The 18,936-nt window shown below is 36.8% G+C and overlaps 1 protein-coding gene and 1 pseudogene across 1 annotated transcript in view; one reads left to right on the top strand and one right to left on the bottom strand.

Annotated features, from left to right (window-relative positions):
* The window catches only part of EML4 (EMAP like 4), a 147,911-nt gene that overhangs the window by 122,120 nt on the left and 6,855 nt on the right, over positions 1–18,936 (bottom strand). The window lies entirely within an intron of this gene.
* On the top strand, positions 17,072–17,584 carry LOC110587581 (annotated as a pseudogene).

Below are 18,936 nucleotides of genomic sequence, written 5' to 3'. Positions count from 1 at the left end.
CTCTTCCAGTTTTCAACTCCACCACTTCTTGTACTTTTAGAATACCTCCTCTTTCAAAAAGGAAATAGCAGACTTCAGGTAGAACACCCCCTCAAAATTAGCGTCCTTGCCTCCTTTTCTCCAAACTCCATGAAACAGTTGTTTCTTTGGTTAAATACTCATCTTTCTCAGTGCTCTGTAGTTCTTGTGTCCATTATACATGTCCTACCCGTCTCACATCTCACCTATCTACTGGTCACTTGCTCTCAGCATGTATACATTCACATTTCTATCAACTTAAAGAATTCATGCTCGATTTTAAGTCAGATCCACTCTACCTCCCCAAAGAAAGCTCTGGTAGGAATAAACTACAGTTGCTGTTTTGACATTTTCATTTTCCATTCACCGCCTATCCTGTAGCAAATGATCTCCATAGTTCCACTAAAGTCACTAATAACCTAATTAATCCTCACAACAACCCTATGAACTAGGTAAGTTCTATGCCTCATTTTACAAATGAGGCATAGAACATTAAATAACCTGTCCAAGGACAGAAACTATTAATTGTGGGAGCCAGGATTTACACTCAGGCACTATGACTCTCTCTAGAGCCCAGAGTCTTAACCACTATCCTATTATAACTACATATATTCAAATTATAAGCACATATATTCCTTTAATTCCATCTTACAAATCCTGGCTAGAGGAGGGGGGTGGGGATAGACACATCTTGAATTATTTCCAGAACTGTAATCTCTGTCAAGAGCTAATGATACACTTAATTAGGCTTAACTGGTATTTATTCACTATTCTATGTTCCCTGGTTTCTTCTGAAGTGTCAGTAAATGATTACTTTCAAATCTGTTTTTTAAGATGAAACATTTGCTACTAAAATATATTTCCCAGGTATTTTTTTTTAATAAAGATTAATTGAGAGACAGAGTAAAGCAGGGGGAGAGGCAGAGGGAGAGGGAGAAGCAGACTCCCCGCTGAGCAGGGAGCTAGTCTCGGGGCTCGATCCCAGGACCTGGAGATCATGACCTGAGCCAAAGGCAGATGCTTAACCGTCTGAAGCCACAGGCACCCCCAAAAAGTACTTTTCCTAGATATTTAAAATTACTAATTTATTGAAAAGATCTACAACTTATGTTGGGTTTACACTACTCACTTTCCTCTCTTTCTAAAGTCTACTTTTTTCATTTTTTTTTTTTTTATTTTTAGAGTAGGGGAGGGGCCGAGGGAGAGAGAGAATCCCAGGCTCCATGCCCAGCGCAGAGCCCGATGCAGGGTTCAATCTCACGACCCTGAGATCATGACCTGAGCCAAAATCAAGAGTTGGATGCTTAAATGAGCCACCCAGGTGCCCCGACTTTTCATTTTTTAAAAAAACATTACATTATTTGGTTAAGTAGAGATCTTAAATCTATCTTTGCAAACAGAACTGTTATCACCTGCTGGCAAAAGATGATTTATGATTTTATTGCCTGTGTTTATCCATTTTGGGTTTTCTTTACCATCGATAATTTTTCTATTAATAAGTTAAAAAGACATAATTTACTCTTTTTTTAAAAAAGATTTATTTGAGAGAGAAAGAGCACGAGCAGGGGGGAGGCGCAGAAGGTTCAGTATCAAATATCTGATTCCAAAATTCTCAATTACTATACTCAACTTAATGAAAATAAAATATTCCATCTAAATGTAGTCAAAGTATGGCATGAAATATTACCAATATTTAAGCAATCTTCAAAGACACATTTGTCTGCCATGAAAAAGGAGTAACTGCTCCTATAAAGTTTGGTTAATGAAGTACTAAGTCCTACAGAGAATTCAGTTACTGAAAAATAATTAACTTTAATAACACTTGGTGCAATAAAGATTGGAGGAAAAAAATCTCCAATGACCTAATGCTCCATTTCCGTCCAGGCTTCCTGTAGTAAATGTATAATGTTGCAATAAAACTCTTTGAAAAATGAATCATCTTGAACCAAACATAATCAACAAGATAATGATTAACCAAAGGCTGGCACAAATCCTACCAGAGTAATATAATGCAAATTCAGCCTCTTGAAAGATAACTCACGTTCAATGCTAGTATCTCAGAAATGTAAGACAATGACTGGGTCTATGCAATATGACTATGTATTGACACAAGCATATGTAGAACTACATTTAAAATTTTCCTGTCCTAATTTTTATAATTCTTATCATTTTCCCACAAAACTAACAAATGGGCTTTATAATGTCATATCTACATTGCCCACTTTCCACAAAACTCTGGAAAATTATTTCCTAATGTTTACTACAAATTGTTTATTTCAGTAAGTCATAAAAACTGAGCATGACACATTAGGCACTATACTACTACGAAAACTGTATCCTTTTAAAAATGTAATAATGACCCGGGCACCTGGGTGGCTCAGTTGGTTAAGCGACTGCCTTCGGCTCAGGTTATGATCCCGGAGTCCTTGGATCGAGTCCCACATCAGGCTCCCGGCTCAGCAGCCTGCTTCTCCCTCTGACCCTATCCCCTCTCATGCTGTTTCTCTCTCTCTCTCTCAAATAAATAAATTTTAAAAAAAAATGTAATAATGTACTGTCTTTCACAAAATTAAATTGGTGAATTATCACATAGGGCATATGCTCTAATGTTTTAGCTAGTAGCACAAGGGAGTTATCCTATACCTTCTTACTTCAGAACAATACAAATCTACCAAATAGTTAACGCAGGTTAGAAAACCCTGGCTAAATTAGGACAGCCACAAAACAAGGCTAAGTTAGTTAGATCCTGAAGGACTGAACCTGTAAGTCTGACCTCAGAAGCACAGTTTCTTTTTTTTTTTTTAAGGTTTTATTTATTTATTTGAGAGAGAGAGTGAGAGACAGAGAGCACGAGAGGGAAGAGGGCAGAGGGGGAAGCAGACCCCCCGCTGAGCAGGGAGCCCGACATGGGACTCGATCCCGGGACTCCAGGATCATGACCTGAGCCGAAGGCAGTCGCTTAACCAACTGAGCCACCCAGGCGCCCCAGAAGCACAGTTTCAATAACCAACCAGCTAGCTAACCATGTAACGACTTGGAGAACTAATTATTTTATAATGTAATATTCAAAACTTAATTGGGAAGTAAAGCAAAGTCTTTTACAAACAGTGCTGTTTGTTATTGTTCGTAAGGAAAAATAGGAACTGTAATCCTTATCTCATACCACGTACAGAAATTAATCTGAAACAACATAAACTTAAAAGCACTAGCCATAGGAAACAAAAGATAAATTAGACTTCATCAAAATTTAAAAATTCCTACTAATCAAAAGACACCCTTAAGAAAATAACTGGGCAAGCTGCAACCTGAAGGAAAATATTAAGGGCATATGTAGCTGACAAAGGATTTATATTTACAGCAGATAAGTTCAACAAACAATAATATAAATAATCCGATAGAAAAAATGTGAGGTGGGGCACCTGGGTGGCTCAGTCGTTAAGCGTCTGCCTTCGGCGCAGGTCATGATCCCAGGGTCCTGGGATTGAGCCCCGCACTGGGCTCCCTGCTCCACGGGAAGCCTGCTTCTCCCTCTCCCACTCCCCCTGCTTGTGTTCCCTCTCTCACTGTGTCTCTCTCTGTCAAATAAATAAAATCTTTAAAAAAAGAAAAAAAAGAAAAAATGCGAGGTGAAAAATATACACATATATTTTGTCTAATTTCATTTAAAAGGACTTGATTTTCTTCAAAGACTACAAGATATTCCAGTTTTAAATAAACCATTTACATTAGAAAAGTTTATAATAACCATTTTTATGTGTATTTACATAGGATATAAAAATAAGGTATTATAAATATGATTTAAAATGAGCACATGAATTGCCTTGAAAATAGGAACAGGGAAATTCTACAAAAATTTGACAATAAAGATCAACACATTAAGAAGAAATGCATATAATGGCTCTTAACAGATAAATAACAAAAGTGAAAAAAACGAAGAATGTATCAACAATGACCCTTTAAGAAATCTCAGAGATGAAAGAACTTAAGAGAAATTAAATCATTTTAGTCCTTATGATAGCATTAGATTGGGTTTGTCCCTAAGAAATAAAGTTCCAACAGTAATTTCTTTCCTAAGAAATCTTTCCACTCTCAGTCTAAACAATTACACAACAGACATAACTCTAAATACTTTCCTTTTATTCTTCATCCCCAAACCTTTTATTAGTTTTTCCTTTAGCAAATTGTGTGCACATTATGTAGTATTTACTATGAAGCATGCTGTGATGTAGCTGAAGACTAATATTTAGCTAATGGAGCCAACCAGCCAAACGTGTCAATTCTCCCAGCCTCCCAGCCATGCTCTCCACCATCTCCGAGCCTGCAAAGCAATTTTACTACCATTGTGCTTCACCTATCACTTCTCTAGATTAGCAAAATCCTGAATGCTTTTTACATATGTACCAAGAATCTCAGGGTCTCAGATAAGGACTGGAGAAAACTGAAAACAATGATAGTGGAATCAACTATTCTGAAAACTCTGAGGCAACAGAGTTTTCTAGGCTTTTGAATTCTAGTAGAAGCCAATTATTCCAGCAAAATATACTCATATTTTAATATGTGAGGTTTCCAAATGATCCACCCTTATTTCTCATCCCACCCTTCATGTTGTTATAAAAGTGACAGGAGAGGACCAAGATCTTTGCCTTAAAAGCATAGTAGTATTTGAGGGACTGGAAGTTGTCAGGAGTCAATGGAAAGAGAATAGACTTTTTAAGAGAACAAAGTACCTTTCACGGAGGTGTAAGACCTAGACTCTTGGGAAAGAGGCACTCAATAGGGACTTTTAAAATTTAATTTGAGGGCGCCTGGGTGGCTCAGTTGGTTAAGCAACTGCCTTCAGCTCAGGTCATGATTCTGGAGTCCTGGGATCGAGTCCCGCATCGGGCTCCCTGCTTGGCGGGGAGTCTGCTTCTCCCTCTGACCCTCCCCCCTCTCATGTGCTCTCTCTCATTCTCTCTCTCTCAAATAAATAAATAAAATCTTAAAAAAAAAAATTTAATTTGAGATGGTGATAAAACAAACAAGTGGCAATGAAAACTAGAGTGAAGGAAAAGAGAAGTGAATGTGATACAAACAGGTAAATGAAAAGATCATAACATTAAATCCAAAAATTAAACAATGATTGTAAATAGATTCCATCTGGCATTGCTTGCCCAACTCATAACTCACCCAAGTGGCCATGTGTGTTCTACCCTGTCCCTTTTTTGAGAAACTACTCAATTCCCCTATTATTCTAAACAGTGGTTCCAACTGAGAACTGTTACCTTCCTAAATGATGGCTTTGCCCTTCCTACACACAATTAGTTGTAGGATTAAAAACTGGATATGAGCAGGACCAAAGTCCTTTCTTAGGATTTTTCAAACTAGTGCTAAGGGAAGTCTCTGAGAATATGGTTCCAGAACTACGGGGATGACCCCTGCTTATGAAAAAGGCTTATCTCAAAGAACAAAATCTGTATGTATAGAGAAATGGAAGAGAAAATTACAATGATAACATGTATCTGCCTTCAATTATTGATAGTTATTGTAAAAAATAATAAATATAAAGCCACTTTGTAAACTCTTACTTTACCAGGGTTTATTCAGATTATTCAACACTTAAATTTTTTAAAAACATTTTATTTATTTGACAGAGAGAAAGAGGGAGAGAGAGAGCACAAGCAGCGGGAGCAGCAGAGGGAGAGGGAGAAGCAGGCTCTCCAGCCGAGCAGAGAGCCCAACGCGGGGCTCGAACCCAGGACCCTGGGATCATGACCTGAGCCGAAGGCAGACACTCAACCAACCGACTGAGCCACCCAGGTGCCCCTAAATAAAACTTAAATTGTGCACATTACACATATATTAAGTAGAAAAAGTAGGTAATGAAATTCAACGCAACATATGACTGCAATCACAAAACAAATGCGTAAGTTCAGGGGTTAGCAGATAATGGCTGGACAGCCAAATCTGGTCTGCTTGTTGTATGACCTGTGAGCTAAGAATGGTTTTTTACATTTTTTTAATGTTTGGGGGGAAAAACATCAAGAACAGAATATTTTACAGTATGTGGATAAATGAAATTCAAGTTTCAGGGCAGTGTCCATAAAGTTTTACTGGAACAGGAACACACCCAATTTTAATAGTGTCCATGGCTGCTTTCATGCTACAACAGAGTTAAGTAGTTGCTTTTATAGAAAGTTTGCCAACTCCTACACAACCTGGTAAACACACACAGCAATTTCATCTTACCTTTCCAGTCTGAGATGTGATATTACTTTCTATGAAAACATAACAAAACTTTAAATTAAAAAAAAAACTTAAAAAAAGGCTGTAATAGCTTCTGTCTGATTTCCCTTCCTCTGTTGTATAGCCCTTCCAATTCATCTAAGTCTTCCCCACACCAAGTAAACAACACCACCAAATAGATCAGGCTAACAAACTAGGAGTTAGTTACCCATGATTCATTCCTTCTCTTCATCCTTTACCATCCATCCATCAGCATACCATAGGCTCTTCAAAATATATTCTAAATGCTACCACTTCTTTCACTACTACTACCCAAACCCCGGTTGTCAACACCTTTCACCAGTATTCCTTCAAGAACCTCCTACCTAAGATCTGAGGTTGTAGGGGTCTGGAAGGAAGGGACTTAAGGTAATAAGGTTTGACAATAGAAGAAAATATAGGTAACACACATACTCAAACAGTCTAAAATTTAAGTTTTACTATTCTTGTTCTCATTTTGGCAAGAATATCTCAATTCTCGAAACAGTTCTTTCTCTCCCCCAACCTCATTTACTTATTTACTTACACTTAACCAACTGAGCCACCCAGGTGCCCCTGAAGCCCAATTTTGATTTTTTAATGTGTCTTGATTTTGGTGACCAAGAAAATGGACCAACTGTTCTCTTATAGCTCTATAACTAAATAAAATTTAATGACTGAATTTTTCATAAAGCACTCATTCTCTAATATTCAACATAAGAGAACAGGATCAAATGAAAGTACTGTGTTATACTGGATTTTTGAAAGCATAACACTTGCTTCACCACACTAATTATATGATCTCAAACTAACCCTCTTAAATCTTTTTTTTTCTTTTTTAAAGATTTTATTTATTTATTTGACAGAGAGAGACACAGCAAGAGAGGGAACACAAGCAGGGGGAGCGGGAGAGGGAGAAGCAGGCTTCCCGCTGAGCAGGGAGCCCGACGCGGGGCTCGATCCCAGAGCCCTAGGATCATGACCTGAACCGAAGGCAGACGCTTAACGACTGAGCCACCCAGGCGCCCCTAACCCTCTTAAATCTTATAGCTTCCTCATTTATAAAAATAAAGATATTAATGCCTACTCTAACTCCCAAGATTGTTAGTGAATCAAGAGATCATATTCTTGAAAGTAATTTTAAAAAGTAAACTCTAAAATATAAATATAAAATATTAACATCTAAAATATAAATATAAAATATTAACAATCATTGAAACATATCACTTTCTGTCAGTCTACAAAGTTTTAAAGTTAAATTTATTTCCTCTGCACTATTTTTCAAATGTAAAAGAAAATTTTATTGAAATCTTTGCTATACAGTTATAGTAATCAAGACAATGTGGTATTTCCTTAATGATAAACATAGCAATCTATGGAACAGAATACAGAGTCCAGAAATAGAGTGACACAAGTGGTCTACTGATTTTCAGCAAAAGTACACCAAGGCAAATAAATGGACAAAGGCAAATCTTTTCAATAAATGGTGCTGGAACAAAGAGGTATCAATGTGCAAATCTTGCCTCATACTATACACAAAAATTAATTCTCAAGGGATCACACTTAAAAATAACAGCTAAAACAATAAACTTCAAGAAGAAAATAACAGGAGAGAAACTGTGACATAAGAAATATTTATTTGATTTCTGCCTCCAGTTTCTGGCATAGAACTCCTAAAACCCTTGGAATTTTCTGAGTGATAGGGGTGAGAGGAGCACTTTTCAACTATACCAGAGTTTACGCTAACGGGGTAACTTTGGAGAATGGGGGCTGGTTACCAGAGGAATCAACCAGGTAATTAGAGAGCTGGAACTTTTAGCCCTCCCTCTAAACCTCTGGGGAGGGAAGAAGGCCTGGAGACTGAGCTCAGTCACCACTGGTCAATGATTTAATCAATCGTGCCTATGTAATGAACCTAAATGATGTTCAAATGTTCTATGTAAGAACTCTAAATGATGGGGTTCAGAGAGCTTCCAAGTTGATGAGTACATCAAATTGCTGGGAGGGTGACACTCCCAGAGAGGGCAGGGAAACTCCACACTTCTTCCCACATACCTTGTCTGATGCATCTCTTCCATTTGAATATTTCTGAGGTGTATCTTTATAATAAACCAATAATGGTCAAGTAAAGTGTTTTCCTGAGTTCTGTGAGTCATTCTAGCAAACTGCCAAGCCCAAGGAGGGGGCCATGGGAATCATCCATTTATAACTGGTCAGTCAAAAGTACCTGAGGCCCAAACTTGCAATTGGCATCAGAAATGGGAGGCAGTCTTGTGGGACTAAACCCTTAACCTGTAGGATGTACACTAACTCCAGGCATTTAAGGTCAGAATTGCCTGGTATGGAAAACCCATACATCTGGTGTCAGAAGTGCCAAGAGTAGAGGAAATAGAGTTTTCTTTTAGAATCTTTGTGACCTTGGATTAAACAAAACTTCCTTAAATAGAACACCAAAAAAGCACGTATTATAAAAAAGAAAAAAAGTGATAAATTGAACTTTATCAAAATAAATTGGTAAGCTGGATTTCACCAAATAAAAACCTTTCACTCTTCAAAAGACTGTTAGGTAAATAAAAGTTTAGCCACAGTCTGGACAAAAATATCTGCAAAGATAACCCAATTTTTAAAAAATGAGCTCCATATACGCAAATCCACAGAGTAGATTAGTGGAAAGTAGATTAGTGGTTGCAGGGGCAATGGGGAGACACATATTCAAATGTTCATAGCAACTTTATTCATAATAGCCCCAAACTGGTAACAACTGAAATGTCCATCATCTGGTGAATGGATAGACTAATTGGTGATATAGTCATACAATAAAGTGTTACTTAGCAATAAAAAGTTGGAACAAAAGGAATGTTTCCATGAAACATAAAACACGGAAAATCTCAAAAGCATTATGCTAAGTGAAAAGCACAAAAGACCACAGACTGTAAGGTTACAGCTATATGAAATTCTAGAAAATATAAAATATAGTGATAGAAAGTAGATCAGTGCCAGTAACTGGGGGTAGAAAGTACCACTGCAAAGAGGTATAAGAAAACTTTCTGGGGTAATGGAAATGTTCTATATCTTGCTTACTGCAGTGGATACACAACTATATAAAATTTTCAAGGCTTACTGTGCACTTAAAATTAGCATATTTTAGTATAGGTAAAGCATAGTTCAATAAAGCTGATTTTAAAAAACTGAAATCTCAAGGCTCCCGGGTGACAGTTAAGCATCTGACTCTTGGCTCAGGTCATGATCTCGGGGTCATGAGATTGAGCCCCCATCAGGCTCAGCGCTTGGGCGTGGGGCCTGCTTGAAGTTCCCTCCCTCCCTCCCTCCCTCTCTCTCTCTCTCTCTTTCCCCTTCTGCCTCTCCCCCCAGCTTGCTCTATCCTGACAAAACTACTATTCTTTTTTCACTAAAATCAAGATATGATAATGAGGTATTCTGTGATCTTTTAAAACAAATGACAGTGAGAATGTTTTATCAAGAATGTATTTTAGAGTCACCTAGGGCATGCAACTCTTAATCTGAGGGTTGAGTCTGAGCCCCATGTTGGCTGTAGAGATTACTTAAAAAAAAGAGAGAGATAATGTATTTTATTTGGTAACAAAAATGCCAAATTCCCAAAGGAACAGAGCACACTCAGTTTTGAAGAAGTCCGATGAAGTCTGACGAAATAGCAGACTGGCTTACCCAGGGTTACACAAAATGTCAGTAAGGAGAGGTAGGAACCTATTAATAAGCAGGGGAAGAAAACGAATTTCAAAACCTTACTCTAAAGTGTCTAAAGACACTTTCTCATACAACTCACAGGAATGTATCTTTATCTTATCTGTTGGTTTTCCAATTCCCTCATTTTCCTTAGGGTATATGGTAAGTCTGTCAAAATCTTATGGCAAAAAAAGGAACACTGAAAGGATCCACGGAAGATCCCCCAAAAGTTGGAGCAGATGGTGGGAAAGGTTGGATACCAAGCTATGTTAGTTTATCTCACAGAAATTGTAAATGATAAAAAGGTTTTGAGCTGGGAAATGACAAATTGTTGATATATCCAAAGAATAATCTGGTGGCCATATGGAGGTTAAATCAGAGTAGGAAAAGATCAAAAGCTAAAACATTCATTTCTAGACATTAAAACAACTGCCTAAAGTGGGTCAGAACATTTAAAACCACTTCAGTGGTTTTCAAACTACTGAAACAACTTCTCTGTTGTTGCCATGACAGAGTCATACCTTTCTGAGTTTCATCCAAAAAACATCTAATATCATCTTATAGGTGCTACTACTGAACAACTGTTCAGAGCACAGCAAATAGCCCAAACTGCTCTAAGTACCAAAGTAGGTATTAAAGTCCGGAAAGAAAAAGGGCCACAAGGTCAAAGAAGTGACCTCATGCTGATCACACAACCCACTGTTTGCCTCCCCCATCACCACCACCCACAAACAGCTGTTTGGAGATCTCCACTGCATCCTGGGAATTCTCCTTAGTAACTGAACAGGAGTTCTGAATCTAGGCTGAGAAACAGATGAATGTATACTAATTAACCTGGTAAAAAAAAAAAAATAAGATTTTATATAAATACAATCAAATTCTTCCACAAGAAAAAATATTAAAACTGAAAGGAATACATGTCCAAATACTAAAAAATATAATAAACAATAAAACCTTAAAAATGAATGAAACAAAAACACAAATTAAGAATCTGAGAATGAACATCTAAGAAAGTATATATATTCCAAAATCCTATCATAAGATCAGATATACAGTGACTAAGATGTATGATAACAAAGTGGCCCTAGCACAGTTGTCAATGTTTTGCCAATGTGTTTTGCACCCCCAAGATTACTTTTCTCTAAGTTTATCTGACACAATCACCCCACATAGGTCATATCACTATCTAGTCTATGAAAAAAGGATAGTGTGTTTATAATTGACAATGCAGACATCAATGTTTATACAGGAGTCACTGACGTCCTACTGTGAATAATTTAATGAAATCTGTTTATCATCTATCTCCCTCACTGTAAGTTTCAATAGAGCAGTGATTTTTGTTTATTTTGTTCACTGATATAGTCCCAGTATAAAAGTGATTCCTGGCATGTAGGAGTTGCTGAATAAGTATTTGCTGATATATTAAATTTTCATTTTGGGAGTTATAATTAATTTCAGTCACCAAAAAGCTGTTACAGATATTACTATAATCATCATCCAAGTAAAGCTTGTAATAACAGGTTCAGTTTTATTCAATCTACTGAAGAGTTACGCTGGAGGGTATTTTTTTGAGGATATTTTTAAAAGCTGAAATTAAGATGTTTGGGTCCCTTAGTTATTAATTTATGTAATGTGTCTGACACTGTTCCTGAAATCACAGCTGAATAAATGTTAGTGCCTTTGCCTTGCTACCCCCTTTCAAAAAGTTATTCATGTGAACCAAATTTCTTGAAATGTCGTCCATAAAGTATAGCATCAATGACTATTTCCTAAATCAAGTATACAAAAGATCATAGACTTAACAATCAGAGGACTCACACTCCAACAAAGACACAGAAAAAGCAAATAATCTTTGAAAACTACCGCTTACACAGGTGACAGAGAGAGGACAGAAATCACAGAATTCAGCTGCCTTAAATTAGGATGACACCAGGAGAGCAGAGCTGGTAATAGCGGTGTAGGTTGAAAATTGCAACCAAAGTGATCTCTATTGGTAACCTGTCATTTTCTCAGGTATGTTGAGGGGGTGGGGGGGGGAAGGAGGAGGAGTAAATATCATTCCTTTGAGTGGTTTCCAAGAGCTGGAAGGGCCATTGTGTCCTGACCTCTATTTTTCTGCTTATACCCTGAACAAAGACATGCATCTGGAAAAACAAAAAACAAAAACCCACAAAGGCTGGATGGTGGAGGTTTAAGATAGCCCTCCATGTTTCCAAAGCTTCCTATACTTCTCATCGCAATTCTTATTATTTTGTATTTTAAAAGCCTACATTATAAGCTCCATAAGGGCTCTGTTTATAGCTGGAAGAGTGCTGAGCACATACCATGCATTCAATAAATATTTCCTGAATAAATATGGTCTGAATCCCCCACAGAATTAAAAGCTTCATGAGAGCAGGGATTTCAAATGTCTCATCCACCAATTTTCCAATGCACTTAGCCAAAGTGTGATCCAAAGAAGCTAATCAAAATCTATTTACTTATTGCGTTTATAACCAGGAAACAAAAAAATAAGTGGTCTATATGAGACACTAACCCATACCCTTAGCCACTATAGTATGCACTAATGAACCCAAGTAAGGAGTTTCACAGTGTGCGAGTTTCAGTGTGCATATGATCATTAAATCTCATTCACAAATAAAAATTTCAAGAAGTACTAATTACTTACCCAATCATCTTGCTTTACTCTAAACTTTGGTTCTAACAATTTATCTCAAATAATCCACAATACTAGATCATAAAATCTCAGAAACTGTTCATGCCAAAAACACATCCACACTAATTATAACTGGGGAGACTAAAGAAATAAAACCAATGAATGCCAAGAGGTACTCAAAGCAGTCAAAGAAAATCAAAGACTATGCCTCGACTAAACTGAAAACAGGATATCCTTCAAAGTTTAAAAAAAAAAAAAAAAAAACCTCCTACTCACTCATCAACAGGATTCAGTTATGACACTTTTCTGGAACAAATGGCTCAAAGAAAATTGCAAACAAATTTTGTCATTTGCTCTGATGTGTCACTTAAACATAAGCATTCTACTATCACTTAAAGATTAGCATAAGATAGTCCTCTCGAGACCAGCATGTAAGAGCAAAAGATAGTTTAAGAAAAAACGTAAGATGTCAACACTAAATAGTTTTGTTTTAAAACAGGAAGTCATCTCAACTTTAGGAAGTCATCAATTTTGGAAAGGCAGAAAAAGCACATTCTCTGAAAAAAAAATTTAAAAAGGAAAAAGTGCATTCTTATGGGATATGACAAATATAACACAACATAATTTGACTCCATAATATACTAACATCTCACTGGTACAGAGATTTATCTTAACAAACAAAAAAACACAAAAAACAAAAGAAAGATAATCTTAACAAAAGAAAATACTGGGAGTATAGGAGCGCTTGGGTGGCTCAGTCGTTAAGCGACTGCCTTCAGCTCGGGTCATGGTCCCAGGGTCCTGGAATCGAGCCCCGCATCGGGCTCCCTGCTCCGCAGGAAGCCTGCTTCTCCCTCTCCCACTCCCCCCTGCTTGTGCTCCCTCTCTCTCTCTGTCATAACTGAATCTCTCTGTCAAATAAATAAAATCTTAAAAAAAACAAAAAAGAAAATATTGGGAGTATAAACAGTCTACAATTTAAAACATATATATACCATCAAGTTTGTGAACTAAAAAAAGCTCACGAATCTTATTAAGGTCCTCATTCAGAAGTCTGTTATTTTCCTCTGAGGAACATCTGGTATCCTGTTACCCACATAATCACCTACATTAGCAATATTTATTAGATATGATCCTGTCCCCGTAGATGCTACACCATACAATTTAAATAGGCATAGGCCTTGATCTCTGGATTCCTCTTTTTATGAAATGCAAATCAATCCTTACATCTAAGTCAAACCAGCTTTATTATCTGGTTTCCCAGACCACAACAGATTTAAAAGTGGAAATGAAAAGGCTAGGCTAGAAACAATGAGCGCCTCTAGAGCTTAGAGTACCATTTCGTGCCCAAAGGAATGAGGTTTAGAGAAATAGCTGACTGTAGAAATTGCAACAGAAGTGTTAAAAAAAAATTTTTTTAAAAGTCCATCAGAAAGCAAGGAAGCCAGCAAAGACCACTAGAATCAGGACTCAGGAGTCGATCTGAAGATGCTTCCACAGATCAATGATGGGAAATTCTGAGCATAAAAAAAGTAATGGCAACACACTGAAATACATAAAATATACAAAAATCCAAAATTTTCAATTTAAAGAATATACAAAAGACAAAGAAACGTTTTAAAAACACCAAATGATACAATTAGCACTTGTTATTAAACTCTACAGAGCAAAAGGTCTGGTTTCTTCAACAAATTGCAAAGAGAAAAGGAAAGCGAAGGGAAAAATACATATTAAAAGACTTAGGAGACACAGCAACTAAGTGCAATGTTTGGATCTTGATTGAATCCTGATTTAAACAAACCACTGTAAAATGACACTTATGAGATAATCAAGATATTTGACTGGGTATTTGATATTAAGAAATTATGGACAGGGGTGCCTGGGTGGCTCAGATGGTTAAACATCTGCTTTCAGCTCAGGTCATGATTTTCAGGTCCTGGATTGAGCCCCACGGCAGGCTCCCAGCTCAGCGGGGAGTCTACTTTTCTCCCTCTCCCTCTGCCTCTCCCCCTGCTTGTGCTGTCTCTCTCTCAAATAAATAAATCTTTTAAAAATTTTTTTAAATTTTAAGAAAAAAAAGAAATTATGAACAAATTTAAGGTCTGATAATCAAAGAAGAGTCCTTATCTTTCAAGAGATATAAACTCAAATGTTATGGGTGAGATTTCGTAAATGATACAATAAAGAGAGGAAAGGGTAAAGCACACGGACGCTAGGTGACAAGCAACAGCAAGGAAAACAGTTATAATTATGTACAGTCATTTAGTGTATGGAGCAAACAGCCCTACACAGAAAGCTCTTGAAGGCACCACTGTGTCACAGCAAAGAACCATGTCCAATGCCCATAATAACCACCATCAGTCATCAAGAATAAGTTAAATTATGTTCTATATACACAGCTTAAGGAGACCAGATGTCCAAATAATGGAATACAATGCACTGAAGTTTATATTTATACTTGCTGAGAAGGAAAGATGATCATAATTTTTTAAGTGGGAAAAAAACATGGTTGATTTTGCTGCTTAAATATATTTTCTTTTACCCAACCACCCTAATACACACAGCACCTAACAGTACCTTACTCCAAGATAACTGCTGATTGTTTAAACACAGAAAAAGAACAGTAACAAATATAATCCTGAATGACTTCCCACTGACAAATGTCTTCAAGCTAATTTACATTAACGATCTAGTCCCTGGTTTAACACCATTCTAAATGTAAGATAAAATACTATGCAGTTATAAATTACTAAAGAACCATAAAAAATGTTAACTTAAAATGACTTAATTCAAACTCTCATCTGAACCCTACTTAAAATTATATAAAATACATATGTATTATGAGCAGAATTGTATGTCCAAATCATTTCACTGTGTCAAAAAGCAAGAAAGTCCTCAAAGAATGATGGAACATATCAAAAGAATGCAGAAGCTAGCATGAATGGGCATCCACTAGCCAAAATGGGGCCAATGTGAGCATCAAAATAAACAGTAATGGATTATAGCCCATTGAAAAAAATAGGATACTTGAGTTCATACAGATATAAATAAACCAATAAACTGAAAGTCCAATGAGGAACAAAATATTTACAAAGTTTCAAAGCAACTCCTACAAAATACTTATTAATAACAACAACAAAAAAATTTAAAGTACTTCTACAGTGGAGAGGCCAGGTAGACATCACCTTAATCAAATGATCAAAGTGGACATCACCAGCAATGGGACAAATCAAAGTTATGCACCATAGGACAGGATGCAATGCGACAAAACACATTTCACCTCTGTGGCATCTGTGCCAAAGATACATGAATTGAATCAGGAGGAAACATCAAATTAAGGGACATTCTACAAAACAACTGGCCTGTAATCTTGTATCAAGGTCATAAAACCCAAGACTAGGCTACTAGTTTCAGATTGAAGGAGACTAAAGAGACATGACAACTAAATGCAACATTTGATTCTGAGTGGCATCTTTTTGCTATAAAAGACATTATTAAGACAATTAGCAAAATCTCAATGGGTCTGATGATTAGATAGTAGGAATGTATCAATATTAATTTCCTAGTTTTCTTGGTTGTAGTATCGTTATGTAGGAGAATGACTTTGTTTATAGGATATACACACTACAACATTAGAAGGTGACAGGGCATCAGTTCAACAACTTAATTCTCAAATCAAATCATATGAGCACAGGGAAGACAGACACCCCCACCACCTCTTGGGCTAGATAAAGGCTGCAAACATATGCCTATAGAGGTCAGGAAATAAAGTAAATACCTGAAACAAGGAAGGTATATAAGGTAAGGACTGAGACTGCTTATCTGACACACCACTTAGTGAGTATATAGATCATCTGGAATGCAAGCCCACAGGGGCAAGATCATTCCAGAGATCCAGATTTTTATGCGAAATTTCCCAATTTTTAAAACACTCAAAAGGGCCAAACAAAACATGTCTGTCGGCTAAATTTGAACCACAGCTGCCTCAGGCTCAGAGGCATGTTTCTCAAACTGAGGCCTAGGGATAGAAGGAAACCACATGATATGGAACTATTCTTACAGCCAGTTTTATCCCATGAGTTTGCCTGAAACTGTCAGAGAGAGGAGCCATTTCTATACTTTTAAAATGCTGTATTATGGAGTTTAATGCAAAGTTCATGATTTTTTAAAAATAATTTCAAACTTACAGAAAAGCTGTAAGAACAAAAATACTACAAAAAATACCCATACAGCTTTTACCAAATTCACCTATTGTTAACATTTTACTCATTTGCTTTACTTACCCATAAGCATCCTCCTTCCTTGCATATACATACACGGCTATGTATACAAAGAAATATATGTATGCATACATATATATTACATCATTTTTTCTGAACCACTTGAGAGTGGCTCATGTATCATGACCCTTTATCCCTAAAAACTTCAGTGTGGCTCTTTTCCTCCCCGGCTGCTTGAAGCTAGGCCGCCATCATGAACGACACAGTAACTATCCGGACCAGGAAGTTCATGACTAACCGACTACTTCAGCGGAAACAGATGGTCATTGATGTTCTTCACCCCGGAAAGGCAACAGTACCTAAGACAGAAATCGGGAAAAACTAGCCAAAATGTACAAGACCACACCAGATGTCATATTTGTGTTTGGATTCAGAACCCATTTTGGTGGTGGCAAGACAACCGGCTTTGGCATGATATATGATTCCTTGGATTATGCAAAGAAAAATGAACCCAAACACAGATTTGCAAGACATGGCCTGTATGAGAAGAAAAAGACATCAAGAAAACAGCGAAAGGAACGCAAGAACAGAATGAAGAAAGTCAGGGGGACTGCAAAAGCCAATGTTGGTGCTGGCAAAAAGTGAGCTGGAGATTGGACAACAGAAGGAGTAAAGATGCTACAGTGGCTTTATCTGGTTGTGCAGATTTTTCATGAGAGGATCAATAAACTAAGAATGTTAACGTGAAAAAAAAAAAAAAAAAACCCTTCAGTGTGGAATACTCCCTCACATAACCTAAGGATAGTTATCGCCTTCAGTAAATTTAACACTGATGCAACACGTTTATCCAATCTACCATCCATATTCCAATTTTGCCAAATAATCCAATGCTACCCTTTATAGCATTTTCCTTTCTAATATAAGATCCAGTCTAGGATCACATGTTGCAAGTAGTTGTCATGTTTCTCTATTCTCCTTTAACCTGGAACATTCCACAGCCTTTCTGTGTCTTTATAACATTAACATAAAAAAAAAAAAAAAAAGACAGTTTTCCCACCATTTTAAAAAATAGGATGTTCCCCAGTTTGGAGTTCAATGTTTCCTCATGATTAGATTCGGGTTATCCATTCCTGGCTGGAGTACTACATAAAAGATGTGTTCTCAGGGCATTACATTCAGAGGCACACAATGTCCACTAGTGCTATTTATTTTGATCACATACTCAAGGCGTTGTCTGATTTCATCACTGTATAGAGTTACTTTTTTTTTTTTTTTTTTTTTTTACCTCTTTGTAACTAAAGAGCAATATATGGGGAGATATTTAAGACTATGCAAACAACCTGCTCCTCATCAAAATATCCCCTTAGATTCAGTATCTATCAGTGATTCCTGTCTGGACCATTCCTTATTATAATGGTTGCAAAATAATCATATGAATTTTTAAGTTAAATAGACTCCAATTTTTGGCTATACTCCCAGATCCCTCAGGTGTAAGCAACCACTCAGCCTCCTCTACTTTAGGAGCACCACAGTACCATGGTTTGAGTACAACACTAGAATAATCAGGCAGAGCTTCCAGAAAAAACAAATGTACTGAGCCATGCCTTAAAGACTGGATAGATTTCAAACAGCTAATGAGGTGAAGAACCAGCCAAGACACAGACAGCTTCATCAGGAAAGCTTAAAAACAAAACAAGACAAAACAAAAAACAAAAAAACACAACATGGTGAATCCTTCTGCAAAGTAAAAAATATACCCTAGCCTACCAGTTTTATGAAACCATATTTCTACATACTGAGTTTGCCTGAATTACACTGATTCTAGAACTATCAATATATTTTTACTGCTATTAACTATATTCCAATCATTATATTCAGATCCTAAAAACTTTTCAAAAACAGAGCACACAATTTATTGTAACTACTTCTGATTGTTCATCCACTTTTTCATGTGGATGTCAATCTTCCCACCTTCTCTCAGGTGAAAGTCTAAAATACACACTAAAAGTGTGTATTTCACCTGACTATAACCCACAGTAAGAAATTTTATACTGCAGCCTAAGGCAAACATACGCAACTGAAATTAAAAGTTTC

This window comes from Neomonachus schauinslandi, chromosome 10 (assembly GCF_002201575.2).
Source record: "Neomonachus schauinslandi chromosome 10, ASM220157v2, whole genome shotgun sequence".
In the NCBI taxonomy this organism is placed as follows: domain Eukaryota; kingdom Metazoa; phylum Chordata; class Mammalia; order Carnivora; family Phocidae; genus Neomonachus; species Neomonachus schauinslandi.
Note: the sequence above shows the minus strand (reverse complement) of the source record. Positions and strands in the feature narration are given on the sequence as shown.